We start from the raw sequence: 21,951 nt of genomic DNA on the forward strand, positions 1-21,951 counted from the left end.
AAAGATAGTTATTATCATTTTTTTGGAAAACCACTAGAAAAATTTAAAAATGAATAAATATTAAGTAAGAGATAAAATAATTGAAAAATCTTAAATTTGTACAAAAAAGCAGAAAAGGAGGTAAAGACAGAAAGAAAAGATAGATAAATTTACAACAGTTAAAAAGATGATACATTTCAATTTAACCATATAAATAATATTAATAAATATGAATGACTTAAACTCACAAGTTAATGGAAGGAGATTGTTAGTTTTGGAGAAAAAGCAAACCAACTTTAAGCAGAAAGACACAGTAGACAAGTTAAATATAAAAGGATATAAACAGATATACCATGAAAGCATTAACCAAAAGACAGCTTGGGTTATCTAGATTAATTTCAGACAAAGATAACTTTAGAGCAAGGAAGATTATCATTTATAGAGATAGATAGCACAAAATGAAATTCTCTAGGACCTACCATTCTAAATATTAATGTTCCTAACAACAGCGGTTCAAAATATATAAAGCTAAAACGAATGAAACTGAAGAAAGAAATTCACAATTGTAGTTGAAAACTTAAGCAGTTCTTATAAAAAATTGATATAACAAGTAGTAAATGATGGTACAAAAAATCAGTATAGTGGAGATCAATAATGTCATCAAACAATCTAAAATAAAATTTATTAAAACTCCACACAACAACAGAAAAATATACATTATTTTCAAATGCAGAAGGAACATTTCCCAAGGTAGACTATATTCTGAGTGATAAAATAAACCTTAACACACTTTAAAAGAATATAAGTTATATGAAATATACTCTCAGACCATGATGAAATTAACTCAGAATTCAATAACAGAAATGCATCTAGAAAATATGTAAAATTTAAAAATTGAACAATATATCTACATATAACTCACATATCAAAGGAATCTGAGAGAAAAATTAAAATATTTTAACTGAATAAAAATAAATCAGCTGAAGCTAAACTTTATAAGAAATTAATAGCATTAAATGTTATTAAAAACAGAAAAGGTCAATATCAATAACCTAAGACTCAGCATTAAGAAACTATAAAAAGAGAAAATTAAGCCAAAGCAAGCAGAAAGGAAATAAAATTATTAAAGTAGAATTCAATAGAATTAAAAACAGAAAACCAATAATTAATAAATTTAGAAGCTTGTTCCTTGAAAAGATCCATAAGCTTGATTAATATCTGAAAACCTTGATTAAAAAAATCAAGGAAGCCCAGCTGGCGTGACTCAGTGGTTGAATGTGGACCTATGACCTAGGAAGTCATGGTTAGATTCCTGGTCAGGGCATATGCCAGAGTTGTGGGCTCCATCCCCAGTGTGGGGCATGCAGGAGGCAGCCAATCAGTGATTCTTTCTCATCATTGCTGTTTCTCTCTCTCTCTCTCTAAGGGTCTGTTTGAATTAAAGAATAATTCTCCTAAATTAATAGTTTAAACACACACACACAAAAAAAAACAAAACACAGTAAGAATAAAGGAAATGTGACTAATATTAAAAATCTTGGCTTAACATTTTTAGAATATCACCAATTCCACCATCAACACCAGAATGCATATTTTTTCCCAAGTGGACATAAAACATTCCCCAATATAGTCTATATGGTAGGCCATAAAACAAGTTTAATAGGATTTGTGTTATGCAGAATGAGTATAGAGACTACATACTTTCATCTAAGAATGCAACAAGGCAAGAATGCCTCCTTCAACTACTTGTATTGACTACTGTACTCATAGCCTTTGGTATACATTAACACAAGACAAAGAAATAAAAGGCATGTATTGGAACAGAAGAAATAACACTGCATTTACTTAGAGAAGGCATATTCTTAAACATACAAAATCTTAGGAATCTATAAGAATACCACTAGAACTAATAAAGCTGGTTCTAAAAGCAAAGAATATAAGGTAATCAAACAATTTTGAAAATAACAACTTTGGAAGATATATTTGACCTGATTTAACAAGTTTCTAAAAAACTAAGGTAATCAAGATAGTGAGATGTTGGTAATGAGCATCCTTTAATCTTAAACAATATCTGTAGGCTCAATTCAATTTTGACCATGGTACCAAATAATCCAATGGAGAAAACATAATCTAGATAACTAAGTGAAAAACGTATTTCTCAACCTTTCTCCTTATATGTACACAAAAAAGAAAGAAAAAATTCTTCATAAACTTTGGGTAAGCAAATACTTACTGGATAGGAAAAACATTAATTATTAGAGAAAAATAATAAAATAACTTGTATTTAACAAATTTAAAATATTCTGTTCTTAAAAAACATTGTTAAGAAAATGTAAAGTATAGCCACTGTTTGGGAAACAATATTCATAGTACATATAACCAACCATATTTTTCATATTATATTCAAAATATGAAAAACACACAACTGAGCCATATTAGAATGGCAAAATATAAGAAATAACACTTCCAAAAAGGCAAAATACAGATGAACAATAAGCACATTTAAATATGCTCAACATCATTAGTCATCAAGAAATTGCAAGTTTAAACCAAATGAGAAACTATTACATATCCAAGAGAACGTCAAAGACAACCAAATAAAACAAAACAAAAAAAATTCTGAGAATCAATTAATATGAAGAAGTGGAGCAACTGGAAGTCTCATACAATTCTGATGGAAGCAAAGATATGCCAAAAGTTCACACGTTTTGGAGAGCTGTTTGCCAATCTATATATATTAGAGAGAAATATGCTAATTAACCGGGATGCCATAACAGGTAGACCGGACAGGAGGAGGTTGCGTGCGCAGTATCGGGGGTGGGGCAGCAGGGGCTTCTGCGCGCCTGAGCTGGGAAGGGCCTGTTCAGCAGCGGCTGTGGCTGCTTCAAGGGCCGGAGAGGGAGGCAGGGCCGGATTAGCAGTGGCTGCAGCTGCTGTGGGGCCCGGAGAGCGAGACAGGGCCAACCAGCAACTCAAGGGTGGGTGGCATGGCGCCATTTCGAATCATGCGCTGGGCTCCTAGTTTCTTATAAAATTTAACCTATCCTTCTCATATAACTTAACAATTCCACTCCTGGGTAATTACTTAACATAAATGAAAACATATGTCATTTTCTATCTTTAAAAAAGTAAAAAAAAAAAATAAAACCTTATAAATGAAATAAAAACTTGTATATGAATACACAAAGGAGCTTTATTCATAACAGTAAAAAACTGCTTAAACTCAAATGTCTATCATGAGGTGAATGATAAAAAATTGTGGTAAAGTCATACAATGGAGTACAATGTAATTTATTGCAACTCAGGGAAAAGAAAGAGGGAAGTACTGACATACAACACATGGATGAATCTCAGGTTCACTATACTGACTGAAATCAGTCAGACACTAAAGAGTGCATACTGTATGATACCACTGATGCAAAATTCTAGTTGAAGCCAAGCAATTTGGAGACAGAGAGCAGCTCAGTGATTTAGGGGATTAGATTGAGAGGAGGGGTTCACTAGTTTGGGAAGCAAAGGAACTTTATGGGTTGATAAAGATATTCTATATTAATTGTTGTGATAGTTACATTTGTGCAAATCTGTTCAGTATGCTTAAAATGAGTGCATTTTTATATGTATATTAGAGGCCCAGTGCACGAAATTCGTGCACTTGGGGCGGGGGGAGTCCCTCAGCCCAGCCTGCGACCTCTCACAGTCCGGGAGCCCCTCAATCGATCACCCCAAAGAGGTAGGCCCCACCCACCTGCCCAAGATCGATGGCCCCACAGAAGGAGTCCCCGCCCACTCACCACAGCCCGCTTGTCGGTGGCCTGGGCCTCCCTCTTTGGAGCCATCATGGAGCCCCCACCCCCTGGTTGATCGCCCCACTGGCTGGTGGCCTGGACATCCCTCTGCGGGGCAATCATGGGGCGATGGTGAGGCCCCCCCCCCGAAACAATCACATCGCACCCGCCTTGGGAGGCCTAGTGCCAGTACGTGTCAGAGCATAGTCGTCCGGATGGTCATTCTGCTATTCTGCTGCATGGCCATTTGGTCTATTTGCATATTACACTTTTATTATTATAGATAAGAGCTCAATATGGTTGATTTTAAGATTAAACAAACATACTGAAGTGAAGAAAGGCTTTACAAATTGGTAAGACTTAGTATTTCCTGAACAATTTAACGATTGCCCTGATACTTGGTTTTCCAGGTTCTTACCAATTTCATTAATATGAAATGCAATGATGGACAGTGCATTTAAGAAGGGGAACAAGCAATGCTGGTTCACTATTCTCATCCACTCTCCCACTAACTTACCGGTATAGAAATAGTCTAATCATAGAAATTGTGGTTCCTGTACTTTTGTTATGATTTTCTAATATATTTTACAAGTCATTTATCACAATTCTGTCCCTAGGCCATTAGACCACAGTTATCATTATTAAAAAGAGAGTTTTTGTTTGTTTTGTTGTTGTTTTTTTAATTCAGGAAATATAGATGTAACCTGTAGATTCTATAAGCTAAACAACATTTTATAGATTTAGCAAGCATTTGTGTTTTTCTTCTAATATATTTTTATTGATTTCAGAGAGGAAGGGAGAGGGAGAGAAAGATAGAAGCATCAATGATGAGAGAGAATCATTGACCAGCTGCCTCCTGCATGCCCCACACTGGGGATTGAGCCCACAACCCAGGCATGTGCCCTGACCCGGAATCAAACCATTACCTCTTGGTTCATAGGTCTATGCTCAACCACTGAGCCACGACAGCTGGGCTGTTTTCTCTTTCTTCTCCTTCGGGAATTAATTGTACATATATTAAAATGCTCAACCACTGGGCCATGCCAGCTGGGCTAGCAAGCATTTGTTGAACTGATTTAAATATTCATAGTCATATTCTAAGAAATATGAACCTATTCATTTACTGATTTTAAAATTTTTCATTAAATGTTTTGTATACATTTCATTAAATGTCCTGCAGTGATATAAAAATAAAAAAATACATAATTACACTCTCATTAAACTAACATTTTCCAAAAACTAGTGGAGATATGATTAAGAAATTTAATAGGAGAATTCACAATAGGATAATTTGAATAATGTCTGAGTGGCAGTTTATCATCCAGTTACTTCTGACTTTTCTATTCTTTTGACTTAGCAAAAACTCATCAGTTTACTGAAAGGAAAAGTCAGGTCAAATTTTTTGTTACTTATTTGTTTCATGAAGGACAAGCAACACACAGAGTGGAGTTTGCTCCCAATATAAGTCTAATATATATACAGTATATGTGCTAGAGGCCCGGTGCACAAAGTTATGCACTCGGGGCAGGGAGGGGGAAGCTCCCTCAGCCCAGCCTGCACCCTCTCACAGTTCGGGAGCCTTCGAGGGATGTCCGACTGACAGCTTAGTCCCACTCCCCATGGGGAGTGGGCCTAAGCCGACAGTTGGACATCCTTAGCACTGCCGCGGAGGGGAAGAGGCTCCCGCTACCACTGCTGCGGTCGCCAGCCATGAGCCCAGCTTCTGGCTGAGTGGGGCTCCCCCTGTGGAAGCACACTGACCACCAGGGGGCAGCTCCTGCATTGAGCATCTGTCCCCTAATGGTCAGTGCACATCATAGCGACTGGTCGTTCCACCATTTGGTCGATTTGCATGTTAGCTTTTTATTTTATAGGATATATTCCCAAACATACATGTAAAACAGTAAAAATAAAATCTTGTAGATCATTGCATATATTACCAATTACGTAATTTCTTATAGATCTAAGTAAATCTTGCTACTCAGATCAGATACTATTTCTATAAGTAAAAATCTCAGAACTAGTGGCCTCAGCATGAAAGCTCTTCTCTCTAATCCACTCCTGTTAGTCAAGTGTAGTTAAACATAGCTTTCCCAAATTCCCTGGAGACAATCAGTACACAAAAAAATCAGACTTTTGGTTATATCAGGTGCTAATAACCCCAATTACTTTTCAGTAAGAAATTCATAAAGCACAATAATAAAAGGATCCAACATTGTAAAAGATATTCCTTTTACAAATATTTAGATTTTTTAGTTTTAAATTCCTACATTTTAACATTTAAAAATGTTATTTGTTTTACCACATTTTTAGAAAAAAATCAAAGTTTCAGTATGTGAATGTTAAAACCTTGGATTCTCAGATGAGTCCAAGTTTACCAGCAGGACTCACCCAGGAAGGCCAGCTGAACATCTAGTGTACTTTCCCTCGCTGTGGTCAGTGAATCAGCAAGTATTACAGGACTACAGGATGAAATTCCAGGTACTATCTCAACAATCCTTCTTTCACAATATCTAGGGTGGGGACATTCAGTTAGAGTCTGATAAAGTTACTGGAACTTAGTTCCTAGGGTGGTCAAGTTAACATGCTCTACCCTCATGCTCTCTGAATGTAGAAGGTAGTCACAGGGACCTGGTTCCCTTTTTTGGGCAAAAGGTTACTCAACCGCAAGCTGCTTATTAAACTCTGTCTGGAAAATATTATTCACTGAAATTATGTCTCAATAGCATAAAGTTTAATTTTGTAATTAACCAAACCATCTGCCATTGCAAGCCTCTCTTAAGGCCATCCACATGGAAGAACTTTTACTTGTAGAACCTTGCATAGAGAGTGGTGATTTTTGTTAATGAGTGACTGTGAGAAGGAAATGGTATGACTTTTAAATTACAACTACAAATAGATCACCAACTTTCTTCCGCCTTTGATAACTGACCCAACTCAAAACAAATGAATTTCCTAAAGAAAATCCCCTGTATATTTTAGTACTAGTTAACTAATTTTTTACCTTTCCATAAAATGTTTAGTTCTGTTTTATTTTAAAAAGGAAGATCCATCTGAACATGGATGTTGTTGCTGCAAAGAATTATCTATCTGTGTTTTTACTATGTATGAGTAATAGCAACATTTCCTTGAAAACTTACGGATAATTACTAAAGAAACAATAATTAGTATTTATTAGTTATGCAATTTATTCTTCTTTTTAGATTTTGAGGTTTTCTTTATTGCTGCATTGGCCATCCATAGGTATTTAAAACACATGCAAATCCAGGACATCAATGAATCAGATACTTAGAAGGGATAAAACACTATCACTTTGGCATGCCTTGAATTATGTTTGCATTGGGTTTGGATTCTTAATGACTATTAAGTCAAATATTTGGATCTGGTACCATCCAAACTGCTTTGAACCAAAAGGCCAGACTAGACCTTAAAGGTAATTTTCAACTTTTGTGGCTTTATTTTTGGATGTACATGAAAAAGCATCAGAAAAAATAGAATTAAAAAATTAAATTATACAGTTATATCTTTATAATTCTAATATTAGGATTATATCTATTCAAAAAGATGAAGCTACATAAATGGGAAGTTGAGTTGTATAATTCAACTTATACAACTCTTGCCACACCTTATAAGTGTTGATACTTCATAGTCCATAGGAAGGGAGGAAAGAAGGGATGGAGAGAGATGAGGGAAGAAAGAAGGGAGGAAGGCAGGAAGGGAAGAAGGAAGAAAGGAAGGAAGGAAGGAAGGAAGGAAGGAAGGAAGGAAGGAAGGAAGGAAGGAAGGAAGGAAGGAAATATTGTTCTATTGAATAGATGTCAGAAAAGTAATGGTAATCAATGTATATTAACTACTAGGCTTTTTCAAGGAGACCTTGGTCCAACTGGTATAAATGTTTTAATTAATATCTAAATAGATGCTTTTATTAAGTAGGAGAGTTTGTCCTAGATTACCTATATCATCTTCAACTTAATATTGTAATGCCACATGTACAGATCCTTTACTCCAGTGATGCAAATGGACAGAAAATGCAGTTATAAGCCCTGAAAAAGTTGGTTTGTATGGGTTAGCTATTTTCCGATGAGATCAGTCTAGCTCTGCCACCTGCATTCCAAATGATTGGTCCCGGGAGAGTGGTGATGTCATTATGCCATCACCACCACATCTCTGTGTTGTTGTATTGAGTCAGCCAAATGTGGCCCTATGTTGGTCTGGTTTCTATTCTTCTGGCTTAAATCCACACAGTCTAGAAATGGTATTCTTTTTTAAATGGTAATGCCTTACTTATAATTTTCTTACTTATCAGTTACTCTCTGGGAATGCTACCTGGATGTTGACTAAAAATTATGTGATTTGATCTCAAATAGAACATAATGTTTTATCATTTTAAAGTAATTAACATAGGTAATATTCCACTTGTAACTTCTTCAGTATGCAACTTATATGTGAACTTTATTTGTATAGTCAATGTGTTGCCAAAACATAATTGCAAATAAAGACAAAGGGAGAAAAGGAAGACAGTAATTATTTTTAAATTTTTAAAATTATTTTAACCAATAAAAGAAAAAGAAAACCCAATTTTTAATTCCAGCTTCTGGGTACAATGAGTATTCCACAAATCTTACTGAAGATAATTATAGGCCAGAGACCATCAAGATTAATACAATTATTAAATGTGTTGTAATTTTTAATTATATACCCATATTTATATTTATTAGAATATAGCTGTTGAAGAAAATACTAAATGCATTTTAATGCCATGTTTTTAACTTTTTAAACAATTTTGGTGAAAATATATTTGCTTTTTTGAAGTACATCCTATGTTTGAAACTTAACAAATAACTTAGCGAATAAAGATCTTATGAACTTGAGCTAGGCTGCCAAACTCTACCTTTGAAGACTTCTAGAGGATTATCTTAAAAAACAAATGACAAAACAACATAAGATAATCCCACACAGTACTAGAATTAAAACACAGCATACATTCAAATTAAAAGAAGGTATTCAGTATATTAAAAGTACATATTTAAAACTTCCATAACAAAAAATAAAGCAGCAACATTATAGTAATGAAGAAATTTCTTTCTATCATTGGTTATCTGAATAGACTATTTTGAAAAGAAAAAAATCTTCTCTAAATACCTTGCTTCTATCAGGGTTAATCCTTAGTAAAAAATAAAATGAATAAGGTAGTAATTCATTACTACTTTAGGTCTTTAAGAAGATCCTCAAATAGAGAATCTTCTTAAAAGAAAGCAAAAGATATTGCCACAGTTTTTAAATGCTTCTTATTTTGTTAGTACATTGCCAAATTATCCAGATTAAACAAATTCCTCTTAAATTTTTAGCCATATTTTAAAAATCTTATAAAGTCACAAGTATGAGAAAGAGTAAAGAAACATTATCCATTTGCACTGGAATTAATAAAACATTGAAAGAAAACAAAGATAAAGAATTACAAAGTGAAAATTAAATTACTTTTTAAAAATATTTCTTTTGATTATTGAGCCATAAATGCCATAATTATCAGCAGCCCTTATGTTTATAAAATTGTTACAGATTGGGCTGGTTATATGCTACTGAGTCATCCAGTCTGGAAATTTACCAGTAACAAATCACTACAGTTGAACCTCTTGTTCTACTTCCACATATATTTTTAAGTAGTTACAATCAGAACAAAAATAAATATTATAGAGTTTGGGGTATGTTCAAGATTTAAATAACATTATTAACCCAGGTCCAAATAGTTTATTATTTTCCTTAATGCTATTCAATTCATCTGATTTCTAGAATTACCAAATTCTATCAAAAATGGATGGAATGTAACTCAAATTATGTTTACCAAAGAGACCATTTCCAGATTATTCAAAGCAATTATGAATGATTCTCTTCAAAAACCTTACCACTAGGTTTATTATTAAATATATTGAGAAGAAGAGATATTTTCATATTGAGCTTCTATGACATTGGCTTTGATACAAGTTACCAGCTAGCAAAAGTGATTGTCATAAGATTTTAAAATCCTATCTTTGCCATTAGTTAAATTTGGAAGAAACTCTTAAGAAATTTTCTAAGGCTCAATCATTATTGCTAAACTTTTAAAAATGTATATTTAATAAGATGCAAAACATGAGTTTTGGACTTAGTTTCAGAAAATAAAGCACAATGGAAATGAACTTAAGTTAATATTTATTCAGGGAGAAATAACTATACAAATATTGCATATTCAGGGATAATAAACACCTTTTTTAGAATTAAGAAAATTTGTCATAATTAAAATAATTGTGAGAATTAAAATGGTTTATTTATTTTTTTGTAGATAATTCCTTGACAATCATATTCAACTGCTTTAAACATGTTTTTACAATCTGCCTTCAGAGCTTTTAAAAGGTATCCTTTTTGTTCTAAATACTTTTTGTTTCTGAAGGCTTCTTTACTGGAAGAGAGTATAAATGAAAATTAAAGGAAGACACGGGCTATTTTATGCAGACTAAAGTGAGAGTCTCTTCACAAAGAGTCCATTCTGACGATTTTAAACAACCTACTTATATCAGATCTATTATTGAACATTACTCTTTTCTCTTTTCTAAATTTACTCTTTCCTTCTGATGTTTTGGTGTCACATACCAAGCCATGGAAGTTACATATTAGGAAGAAAAGCCAATGTAGTATCAAAAATACATGGAGTGGGCCTCATTCTCTCCATTAATCTATTTTGTTTCTGTTTTTTTGATATCCTGAGGCATGGCTGTAAAATGTCAAACTGTTTATTTTATAAAGCTGGGTCAATTTGCATTGGTGATGTTTCTTTACAAACTCCATCTCAATACAGTGTTGTATCTTTCCCCCAGAGAGATTACTACATTGATGCATTATGTATCAGACATTGACTTTATGTTTCATCTGTCAGTATGAGAAGCAATGAGGGTCACTGTGGTCACACATACTGTACACACACTGTAGTCAACTAAAATCAGTCTCAGTTTTCTTGTCAATAAAATGGGTGATACTTAATTCCATGAGGACCTGTTAGTAGGAAAATAAATTGTTGACACAGCTCTATGTAATGTTCCCATATAGTAGGGAGAAACAGATACAGAACAAGCAAATATATATGTTAATTATATTTATCTCATTTCTCTTATAGCAGTGACTCATAAGCAAAGTAGTTGAGAATAGAGGTCTAATTTGACTGCATAAATCAAGGTGGGTTTGCACTCAGGTGGTAAATGCTGATTCTAATCACTCGGTTTGCAAATATGGCTAGGAAACTTACTTCTTTTCTCTTACTAGTTCTGTTCTGTTCTCTCCATCCTCCCCCCATACCATCTTTTCCAAATTAACACCTCCCACCCCAACCCCAAACATTCTGGCTCCTCTTGATAGCTTATAAACCCTGTATCAAACACCTGTGTGTGTAATTTATTCCAACAGAAAACATGATTTCTCTGTAGAAGCAAATAAAGCATATGGCAATTGATTCTCTAAGCACACTGTCAAATATTTTAAGCAACTTCTTGATTTTCATAATTCCGGCTTCTGAAGTGCTTCCTTTTTTTACCTCAATTTCAAAATTACTAGGTATCATATGATTATTGTAAAGCTGTGCATTTTGCAAATCAACCTCAATTATTATTAGCCTTTGCTTTTTCAGCAGGAGAAATAAATTCCCCACAGTGGCCATTCATTTGCCTCTCAGCATGAGCATGTCCCTAAAGAAACTTAAATCTAAATCTGCTTCCTCTTTTCTGGTTGGAAAACAAATGTTTGATGTGGGGGGAGCCTGTACCTGAGCTTTATGCACACATACAGGTAATAGCATGTTCCCAGCACCACCTTATCCATTAAAGCAATTTTTAAATTCCCAGAAATGGGACTTGTTTCACAGGAAAGCAAAGCACTAGAGATTAGTAGGTAAGCAATTTGGAGGATTTAAGAAATGCAAGTACTCCCAGTAACTTGCTGCACTCTGCCCTAATTCCTTCCCTCCAGCTAGAAAGACTTGGGGGAATGTTGCCAATGCATTAGTATTTCCAGAATTGAACATACTTTCTTGGAAATAGTCTCTTCCCAAGATAGTACTATTGGAATGCTAACAAAAAAATATTGAGCCCAACTTTCCTGGCTCTCTCCAGGGTCATGGGGAATAAGGTAGTTTCATAGATATGCTTTGGAGACACCTATGACAAAAATCTGAAAGGTTAAACATCTGTAGTTTATAAATTTTTTTTCCCCTCTCCTAGACTCTCTCCTGCCAAGGAATCTTTGTACAGGGACTGGTGAAAACATGTTGACAGTTCTTGCACCCTTCACATCACAATATTCTGAAGTCCTTCTCTTTCTAAGCATATTTCAGGGATGACATTAGTCTCATCATAAGACTAAGCTGGTCATGTTTCTTAAGAATAAAGAAAGAGTCCTAGCCGGTTTGGCTCAGTGGATAGAGCCTCAGCCTGCGAACTGAAGGGTGCCAGGTTTGATTCTGTTCAAGGGCACATGCCTGGGTTGTGGGCTTGGTCCCCAGTAGAGGGGGTGGGGGGGGTGTGCAGGAGGTAGTCAATCAGTGGTTCTCTCTCATCATTGATGTTTCTATCTCTCTCTTCCTCTCTGAAATCAAATAAAAAATTTTTTAGAAAGGGAAGAGATTTACTTTCCTCCTTAAAGAAAAAAAAAAAAAGAATAAAGAAAGACAAAAAACAAAGAAAATAATATAGGAACATCATATTTAATTGAAAGTGTAGTGGCCAATAATGTAAGCAACTAGAGGCCCAGTGCACAAAATCCGTGCATGGGGGTGTGTGTACCTCAGCCCAGCCTGCACCCTCTCCAATCTGGGACCCATCGAGGGATGTCCGACTGCCCGTTTAGGCCCGATCCCAGTGGGATCGGGCCTAAACGGGCAGTCGGACATCCCTCTCACAATCCAGTACTGTTGGCTCCCAACTGCTCACCTGCCTGGCTGCCTGATTGCCCCTAACTGCTTCTGCCTGCTAGCCTGATCACCCCCTAACCACTCCCCTGCCAGCCTGATCGATGCCTAACTGTTCCCCTGCCAGCCCAATTGCCCCTAACTGCCCTCCCCTGCTGGCCCAGTCACCCCTAACTGTCCTCCCTTGCTGACCTGGTCCCTCCCAACTGCCCTCCCCTGCAGGCCTGGTCCCACCCCAGCTGCCCTCCTCTGCAAGCCCGGTCACCCCTAACTGCCCTCTCCTGCTGGCCTGATCGCCCACAACTGCCCTCACCTGCAGGCCATCTTGTGGTGGCCATCTTGTGTCCACATGGGGGCAGGATCTTTGACCACATGGGGGCAGCAATCTTGTGTGTTGGAGTGACAGTCAATTTGCATATTATTCTTTTATTAGATAGGATAGAACAACAACAACAAAAAGAAAACATAGAAGATAATATTAAATCTTTAAATGAGATAGCTAATGAGATAGCTTATAAGATCTTTTGTTTTTATTTCCATCAACAATTTCCATTTACTCTACTCCCCTATAAAGATATTATGACTTTCACTCATACCTAACTTAAATAAGCCATTATATAGATGTGATTGATCTATGATTAAAGGTCTCCAGAGGTCCTGGCCATGTGGCTCAGTTGGTTGGAGAGTCATCCAATGCACCAAAAGGTGGCAGTTTTGATTCCCCATCAGGGCACATACCTAGATTGTGGGTTCAATCCCAGATCTGGGCATGTACAGGAGGCAACTGATCCACTGATCAATGTCTCTCTCTCTCTCTCTCTCTCTCCCTCTCTCTCTCTCTCTCTCCCTCTCTCTCTCTCTCAGAGTCTGTGGCTTTGCTTTATTCAAGAAACTAATAAGTGAAGGCAGTATAGAAAAGTACAGTGAACACGAGGCAAATAAATAGAAGACAGAAATGAACATTTTTTCAATTGGCTCTGAAAGTTCAATGAGTTGAAGACATTCATTATTTTTTTAACTTATATTTTTGTCAGTTCATAGATACAACTAAAATGACTCAACTTTTGACCAAAACTTGTTTTATAGCCTACCTTCCTTCTAGGTAGTACTCATTTCCAAAATATTATCTTGGTTACCCTAGTCAATGGAGTAACTGGAAATGACTCATCAACAACCACTCAAGCAGTTTTCTTCTGGGAATTATCTATAATTAGGCAAGAGATTGACTATGGCAAAATACTTTATGGGCTAACACTATTCTTTTTATATCAAACAGAGATTTATACATGAAGACACAGATTTATGTCTGCTCAGATTATGGGTTTGCTGAAATCGATGACACATTCTGTAACTCCGTATTTTGAATGTATTTTTTTAAATTTTCCCACTGAATATTAAAGAAAATTTGCAACCAGATGGAGAAAGACAAATCAAGATTTTGACTCAGGATGGTCAAGAATTTCAAATGAACCAAGATAATAACAACAACAACAAAAATTAAAAATCTCATGAAAATGGTTTGCCATGGAAGATAATGTTATAATCCTACAGGCCATAGTTACAATTTTCTTAGGAAAAGTTTATTCTTATTGATTGTAAAACTGCTGACCCAACTTAATATGTCATTTAAATACATGATAATACCTTTAAATAACTTTATTTTCTGTTCCACATTTTTGGTTATAATTAATACAGTGACTTTAGAATTCAATGAAAAAATGGGAAGTTCAAAAGATAGAATATATCCTTTCTTGCATATTGGTCTGTGGCCACTGTGGTCAGTTGTAGTTATTACTTTTTAAAAAAATAGCTTATTAATTGTGTGGTGTGTATCTTTTGGCAAATAGTACATATGATCACATTCATTGAAAAGTATTTTAAAGCTAGCAACTTAACAGATATAGAAATTTACCAGATATAGAGTTAATAAAAATGGTTATAATTATCTCAAGGAACTTAGTGAGAACTTCAACAAAGAGTTAGCAAGCATAGGAAAGGACATAGGAACTTTATAAAAGAACCTATCACAAATGAAGAATACAACATCTGAAATGAAGAATAACCTAGAAGGAATAAACAGTAGGTTGGATGAAGCAGAGGACTGAATCAGCTATTTGAAATACAAGGTAACAGAAAACAAACAATCAGAGTAGCAAAAAGAAAAGAGATTTAAAAAAAAATGAAGATAGCTTAAGAGACTTTGGGGACATGAAGCATAACAACATCCACATCTTAGGGGTTCAAGAATGAGAAGTGGGAGAGCAAGGGGTCGAGAACCTATATGAAGAAGTAATGACTCAACACTTCTCAAACCTGGCTAAAGAAGTAGATACACGAGTCCAAGAAGCACAGACAATCCCCAAAAAATATAAACCCAAAGAGGTCTACACCAAAACACATCGTAATTAAAATGACAAAGATGAAGTACAAAGAAAGAATCTTAAAAGCAGCAAGAAAAAAACAGTTACCTACAAGTGAGCTCCCATAAGACTGTCAGCTGTTTCTCAGCAGAAACATTCCAGGCCATAATGGTTTGGCATTACATATTCAAAATAATAAAAAGCAAGGACCTACAACCAAGACTACTTTACTCAGCAAGGAGTCCTTTACCACCAAACCAGTTTTATAAGAAATGTTCTTTATGAAGAGGCAATAAATGTATAATCACTATCAATAATCACTTTAAATGTAAATGGCTTAAATGCTCCAATCAAAAGACAGGGTAACAGAATGGAAAGAAAAAAAAAAAAAAAAAATATATATATATATATATATATATATGCTGTTTACAAGATACCCACCTCAGAATGAAATATACACACAGATTATAAGTAAAGGGATGTAAAAATATATTTTATGCAAGTGGAAATATTAAAAAAAAAAAGCTGGGGTAGTCATACTTAGACAAACTAGACCTTAAAACAAAGCCCATAACAGGAGACAGAAAAAGACATTATATAATGCTAAAGTGATTAATCCAACAACAACAACAAAACAATCCTTTTAAATATTTGTGACCCAACATAGGAGCTCCTAAATATATAAAATAAATCTTGATGGACCTAAAGGGAGAAAGCAACAGTAATTTAGCCATAATAGGAGATTGTACACTCCAATTGACATTAATAGAAATATCATCTAGACAGAGAATCAACAAGGAAACAATAGCCTTAAATGTCACACTAGATCAGACAAATTTAATTGATATCTTCAGAGCATTTTACCAAAAACAGCAGAGTAGGCATTTCTTACAACTGTACATGGAACATTCTCTAGTATAAACCACACATTAAAAAAACAAAAACAAATCCCAATAAATTTAAGAAGATTCATATTATAGCCACCATCATCTCTGACCCAAATGGTATATAACTAGAAATCAATCACAAGAAAAAAACTAAAAATCACACAAAGACATGGAGGGTAAATAACATGATACTAAACAATGAATGGGTTAACAATGTGATCGAGGAAGAAATCAAAAGACACCTTGAAACAAATAAAAATAAATATACACCAATCCAAAATCAGTCCTAAGAGGGAAATTCATAGCATTGCAGGTCTACTTCAAGAAACAAAAAAATAATTCAAATAAACAATCTAAATTTACTGTGAAAGGAACTGGAAAAAGAAAAGCAAAAGAAACCCAAAGTGAGTAAAAGAAAAGGAAATAGTGAAGATCAGAGCAGAAGTAAGTGAAACAGAGCCTAAAAATATATATACAAAAGATCAGTGAAACCAAGATTTGGTTCTTTGAAAAGATTAACAAGATTGACAAACCTTTAACCAGACTCATCAAGAAGAAAAAAGGGGAGGATCCAAATAAATAAAATCAGAAATGAAAGGGTAGAAGTAACAACTGACTCCACAGAAACACAAATGATGCTAAGAAAATATTACAAACAACTCTATGCCAACAAATTAGACAATTTGGATAAAATGAATAAATTTCTAGAAACATACAATCTTCCAAATCTGAATCAGGAAGAATCAGAAAATCTGAATAAACAGATTACAAATAATGAAATTGAAGCAATAATTTTAAAACTTCCAACAAACAAAAGTCCTGGACTGGATGGCTTCATAGGTAAATTTTTAACAAATAGTCAAAGAAGAACTAACACCTATCCTCCTCATACTATTTCAAAAACTTCAAGAGGCAGGAAGACTCCCAGGCACATATTATGAGGCCAGCATTATCTAATACCAAACCACATAAAAACACTACAAAAATAAAAAAGGTCAATCTCTTAGAACATAGATTCTAAAATACTCAACAAAATATTAGCAAAGTGGATCCAGTAACATATTAAAAAAGTCATACACCATGATCAAGTGGGATTAATTCTATGGATGCAAGGCTGGTAAAATATTCACAAATCAATAAATGTGATACACCACATAAACAAAATTCAGGATATAAACCATATAATCATATCAATAGATGGAAGAAAAAACAGTAGATAAAATAAAGCACTCACTTATGATAAAAACTTTCAGCGAAGTGGAAATATAATACAACATAATAAAGGTCATATATGACAAACCCACAGCTAACATCATACTCACTGGGCAAAAACTCTTGTTTCTCTTACGATTGAGAACAAGACAGGGATGTCTACTTTCACCACTCTTATTCAACACTAGAGTCCTGGTGCATGAATTCATGCACAGGTGGGGTCCCATTGACCGACCTCAATCAGGGCCCATCGGTTAGGCCGGTCGGGGGGAGGGGACACGGGAGGTTGGCTGGCCAGCCCCAACCCCAATCGGGGGGGGCAGGGAGTCAGGGGCCGTGGTGGTTGGCTGGCCAGCCCCACCCCCTGGCCAAACTCCCAGTCAAACTCCCGGTTGAGGGGACAATTTGCATATTAGCCTTTTATTATATAGGATAGTACTACAAATCCTAGCCACAGTAGTTAGACAAGAAGAAGACAAAAGGCATCCAAATTGGAAAGAAAGAAGCAAAACAGGCCCTGACTGGTTTGGCTCTGTTGGTTGGAGTGTCCTCCCATGTACTGAAGGATCACGGTTCATTTCCCAATCTGGGAACATATCTAGGTTGCAGATTCAATCCCTGATTGGAGCATGTACAGGAGGCAGCCAACTGATGCTTCTCTGACACACTGATATCTCTCTCTCCCTCTCTCCCTTTCTCTCTCTGAAATTGACAACAGAAAAATAAGTAAAACCCACAAGATTCTACCAAAAAACTATTAGAACAGATAAATGAATTCAATAAAATAGCAGAGTACAAAATAAATATTCAGAAGTCAGTTGCCTCTATATACATGAATCCTATATAATAGAAGCTTAATATGCAAATTGACCATCACTCCAACACACAAGATTGCTGCCCCCATGTGATCAAAGATGGCCGCCCCCATATGAACCCAAAATGGCCACCACAAGATGTCCAGCAGCTGAGGGCATTTGTGGGTGATCAGGCCAGCAGGGGAGGGCAGTTGGGGGAAACCAGGCCTGCAGGGGAGGGAAGTTGTGGGAGACCAGGCCTGCAGAGGAGGACAGTTAGGGGGCGACCAGGCCTGCAGGGGAGAGCAGTTGGAAGGGACAAGGCCTGCAGGGGAGGTCAGTTTGGGGTGACCAGGCCTGCAGGGGAGGGCAGTTAGAAGGGACCAGGTCGGCAGGGAAGGGCAATTAGGGGCAATCAGGCTGACAAGGGAGGGCAGTTAAGGGTGACCATGCCAGCAGAGAAGGGCAGTTGGGGGCGACCAGGCCTGCAGGGGAGGGCAGTTAGGGGTGACTGGGCCAGCAGGGGAGGGCAGCTGGGGGCAATCGTGCTGGCAGGGGAGCAGTTAGGCATTGATCAGTCTGGCAGGGGAGTGGCTAGGGGGTGATCAGGATGTCAGACAGAAGCAGTTAAGAGCAATCAGGCTGGCAGGCAGGCAAGCGGTTGGGAGCCAGCAGTCCTGGATTGTGAGAGGAATGTCCCAGATTGGAGAGGGTGCAGGCTGGGCTGAGGGACACACAACCCCCGTGCACGAATTTTGTGCACCGGGCCTCTAGTAATCCTATATAATAAATGACTAACATGCAAATTGACTGAACAGCGGAATGACTGGTCGCTATGATGTGCACTGACCACCAGGGGAAGACACTCAACGCAGGAGCTGCCCCAGCCCACAGGCCTTGACCTGCGACAGCATTGGGGGAAGGGGCCAGCAAGTGGGTGGTGCCAGGCCAGCCAAGATGGGTATGAGAGGGGGCCCTGGTCACCCTGCCAGTTGCCCCACAGATTGGCCCTGGTCACCATCCAGGCCTAGGGACCCTTCCAGTGCATGAATTCTGTGCACCAGGCCTCTAATAAGAGATAATTTGCATAAAAATATTTTTGTCCTATAATTTTAACTTTCAAAATAAAATTAGACTTTAGGATATAGGATAGTTTATGGTAACTAAGTGACATTCATTCATTGGTTGTTTAAGGTAGACTCAGCTCTTCATAGTCAAAGAAGTTGAAATAGATAATAAGCATTTGAAATGCAGCAAATAAAGCCTAAAGTTAACCAATATCAGCCTTAAAGTGTAACTTACATATGTAACCTTACAATATAATTATTGCAAGGCAACATATCATAAAATAAATAAGTTAATATTTCATATTTTTAGAAACAAATTTTTAAAAATTAAAAGAAAAACAGAAATTAGCTATAAAGTAAATTCTCAAATATAGCATGCTACATGAAGGCGGATAGGCATACTTTGATAATAGTACTGTTCTCATCAGAACAAACATCAAGCATGTGAGAAGACATGCTACCAAAAGGACAGGGAAACTTTGCTGAGACAGGAGGTAAAACAACTATGATATTGCTCAACTGTTTCTCAAGTCCTACTTCCACTTCTCTTTCTCCAAGTTATTTAAAGGTTTCAAAGTCAAGGACTAACAATCCACCGCTATTTTCCAATTTAGCTAACAGCTCATTAGAATAGACACCTGGTAGCCCTTTCAATTAAGTGTGCCAAGTTCCTAAATATGCATTGAATTGATATTTAAAAGACCTGTTACTGCACGGTAATTACATGAAGCGGTGAGGTGGCACATGCCAGGTTCCCTGAACACAACTGTATACTGTCAGGGGGAACTGGCAAGGCTTGACCAAGTTCCTCCCAATGACACATTCTGCACTCATCTTCTAATCAAAATAATCTTCTATAATAATAAAAGTAGTTGTTCTCATTGTAGCTAATATGGAAATTAAACAACTGAAAAAGAGAAAAAGTTACATTTATTTTTATATATTAATATTTGTTCATTTTGAATACTATATTATTAAAGCTACTCTCCTTTTAAAATTACATGATTTCTACATCTAGAAACCTCCAACTTCCAATAATCAGCATTTTTTCCTTACAAATAACAATTTCTAGGACAAAAAATAGCATATACTTCTCTAAGTGTACCTATTTTTCCTTTCCTATATTATAATTCTGTGCATTGATGTCTTATACATCTATCTATATATCTATATATATATACACAGACATGTATACACACAATAACAATCAATGGTTTAATAATAAAAAACTTACATAGATGATTCTTTTTTATCATAAATTCAGGAAAAAAGGTGATTATTTTGTAATAAATGGTATTAAATATATTAGGTTGAATATTCTATTACTTGGAAAGTGGAACAAAAAATTGAATAAGTTCCATATTTTAAAATTATCTCTATATATAAAAGGCTAATATTCAAAGTGTTCCCTCGGGAGTGCGACTGGGAGACCAGGAGTTTGATCGCTATCTATGACATGCACTGACCACCAGGAGGTGGCACAAAATGAAGAAAAGCCCCGGCCAGCAGCCAGAAGGCCCCAATCGACCCTGATTGCTGGCCAGGCCTAGGGACCCTACCCATGCACGAATTTCATGCACTGGGCCTCTACTTTCAAAATAAAGTATTCAGAGATTCTGGAAGAGTCAAGGTCTTCGTTTGTCAAACTAGAGGTAACTGCTGAACTGATCTCACAAACTGTAATCATTTGTCACTACACATTTTTAAATCAGAAATGTAGGTAATTGTGGATAATCTTATTGGAATAAATACCTGCTTTACAGTTGTTGCTCAATTTTGTCTGTTTCTTTACATTTTAATGAATTGATGGGGTACTCTGGTAGAAAAAGATAATTAAAACTGAAATTGTAAGTCTCTTAGATTCATAACAGCTATTTGTGTATCTGTCCCTTCTAAAGAATCCTCAGTGTGGGTTTAGAAAAGAATATTTGCATGATGAAGAAAGAGATTTTAGACATGTTTGAGAGGTAAAGATGAATAGTTCCTAAACTATCATGTTTAGACTGGACAGTGTGAGGAAAATCATTCTTTGACATTTCTTCTTAAAAATGTGTTATTGTTTTTATTAAAAGTATTTTAGAATGGTTTGTACTATGTATGTATCCAGTAAAAGTAAGATATGCCAACTGATAATGATATAAGGAATCTTTATACTTGTATTTCTTTGCTATTGTGACATTTTAGTTTGAAATTAAACGTCTCACATTTGGATGGGAACTGAGCATGTTCTTTAAATCCTGGTAAGGAAAATATGCAGAATGGCTTTGGATTAGAGGACATAAGGTATTTCTCTCAGTAGCAAGCCAGTTTTCACGAGGGGGCGGTGTGCTCTCAGCACCCATCTGCATGCCTGTGAACAGACCTTACACCAGGTGTCCGCCCCAAGCACACACAGATGTAGAACAGGAAGGTGTCCCCAGTGGAGAAGAGGAATGGCCCTATAATAAATTATACAAACATGATGTTCTAGCTGGAAATTTCACCAAATTAATTAGAGAGGAAAAGCAAATAACAAAATGACTCATTATACACAAAGTATCTCTCAACTATAGGTAGTCTTTTATATAAAAATAGATTAATTAAGATTATAGCTATTAAATGCCACAGTCATGATATTTAGCAATAAGGGGAACATCACAAAGTATAAGGTATAATTTCTGCCTTCGTGGAGTATATAATCTAGTTAGGAATAAATATGCCTAATATGAAAAGAGAAGTAACGATTCACTTTGGTAAGCAATTAAGTTTCAAAATGTGGTACAATATAATTGTATATAAACATTTCCCATTAGTTGGTAGGAATCACTAAATGTCCTTGTGAAGGAAAGTGAAGCAATAGATGCTTCATAGCAGAATAGACAATTGGGTGATGGTAGGTAGTAGAGTATAGTGGTTAAGAACACAGGTCCTGAATTTGGACGTTGTATAAAAGTCCTAA

At 36.0% G+C, this 21,951-nt stretch overlaps 1 pseudogene across 1 annotated transcript in view; it reads left to right on the forward strand.

The window, feature by feature from the left end:
• Positions 1–14,985: 14,985 nt before the first annotated feature.
• Positions 14,986–21,951, forward strand: part of LOC308248233 (Golgi-associated plant pathogenesis-related protein 1-like) — a 45,173-nt pseudogene continuing 38,207 nt past the window's right edge. Inside the window, exon 1 of the transcript in view lies at positions 14,986–15,094. The product of the transcript in view is annotated as a Golgi-associated plant pathogenesis-related protein 1-like (transcript). The remainder of the gene's footprint in view (positions 15,095–21,951) is intronic.

Source organism: Plecotus auritus, assembly GCF_963455305.1.
Source record: "Plecotus auritus genome assembly, chromosome: 5".
NCBI classification, from domain to species: Eukaryota; Metazoa; Chordata; class Mammalia; order Chiroptera; family Vespertilionidae; genus Plecotus; species Plecotus auritus.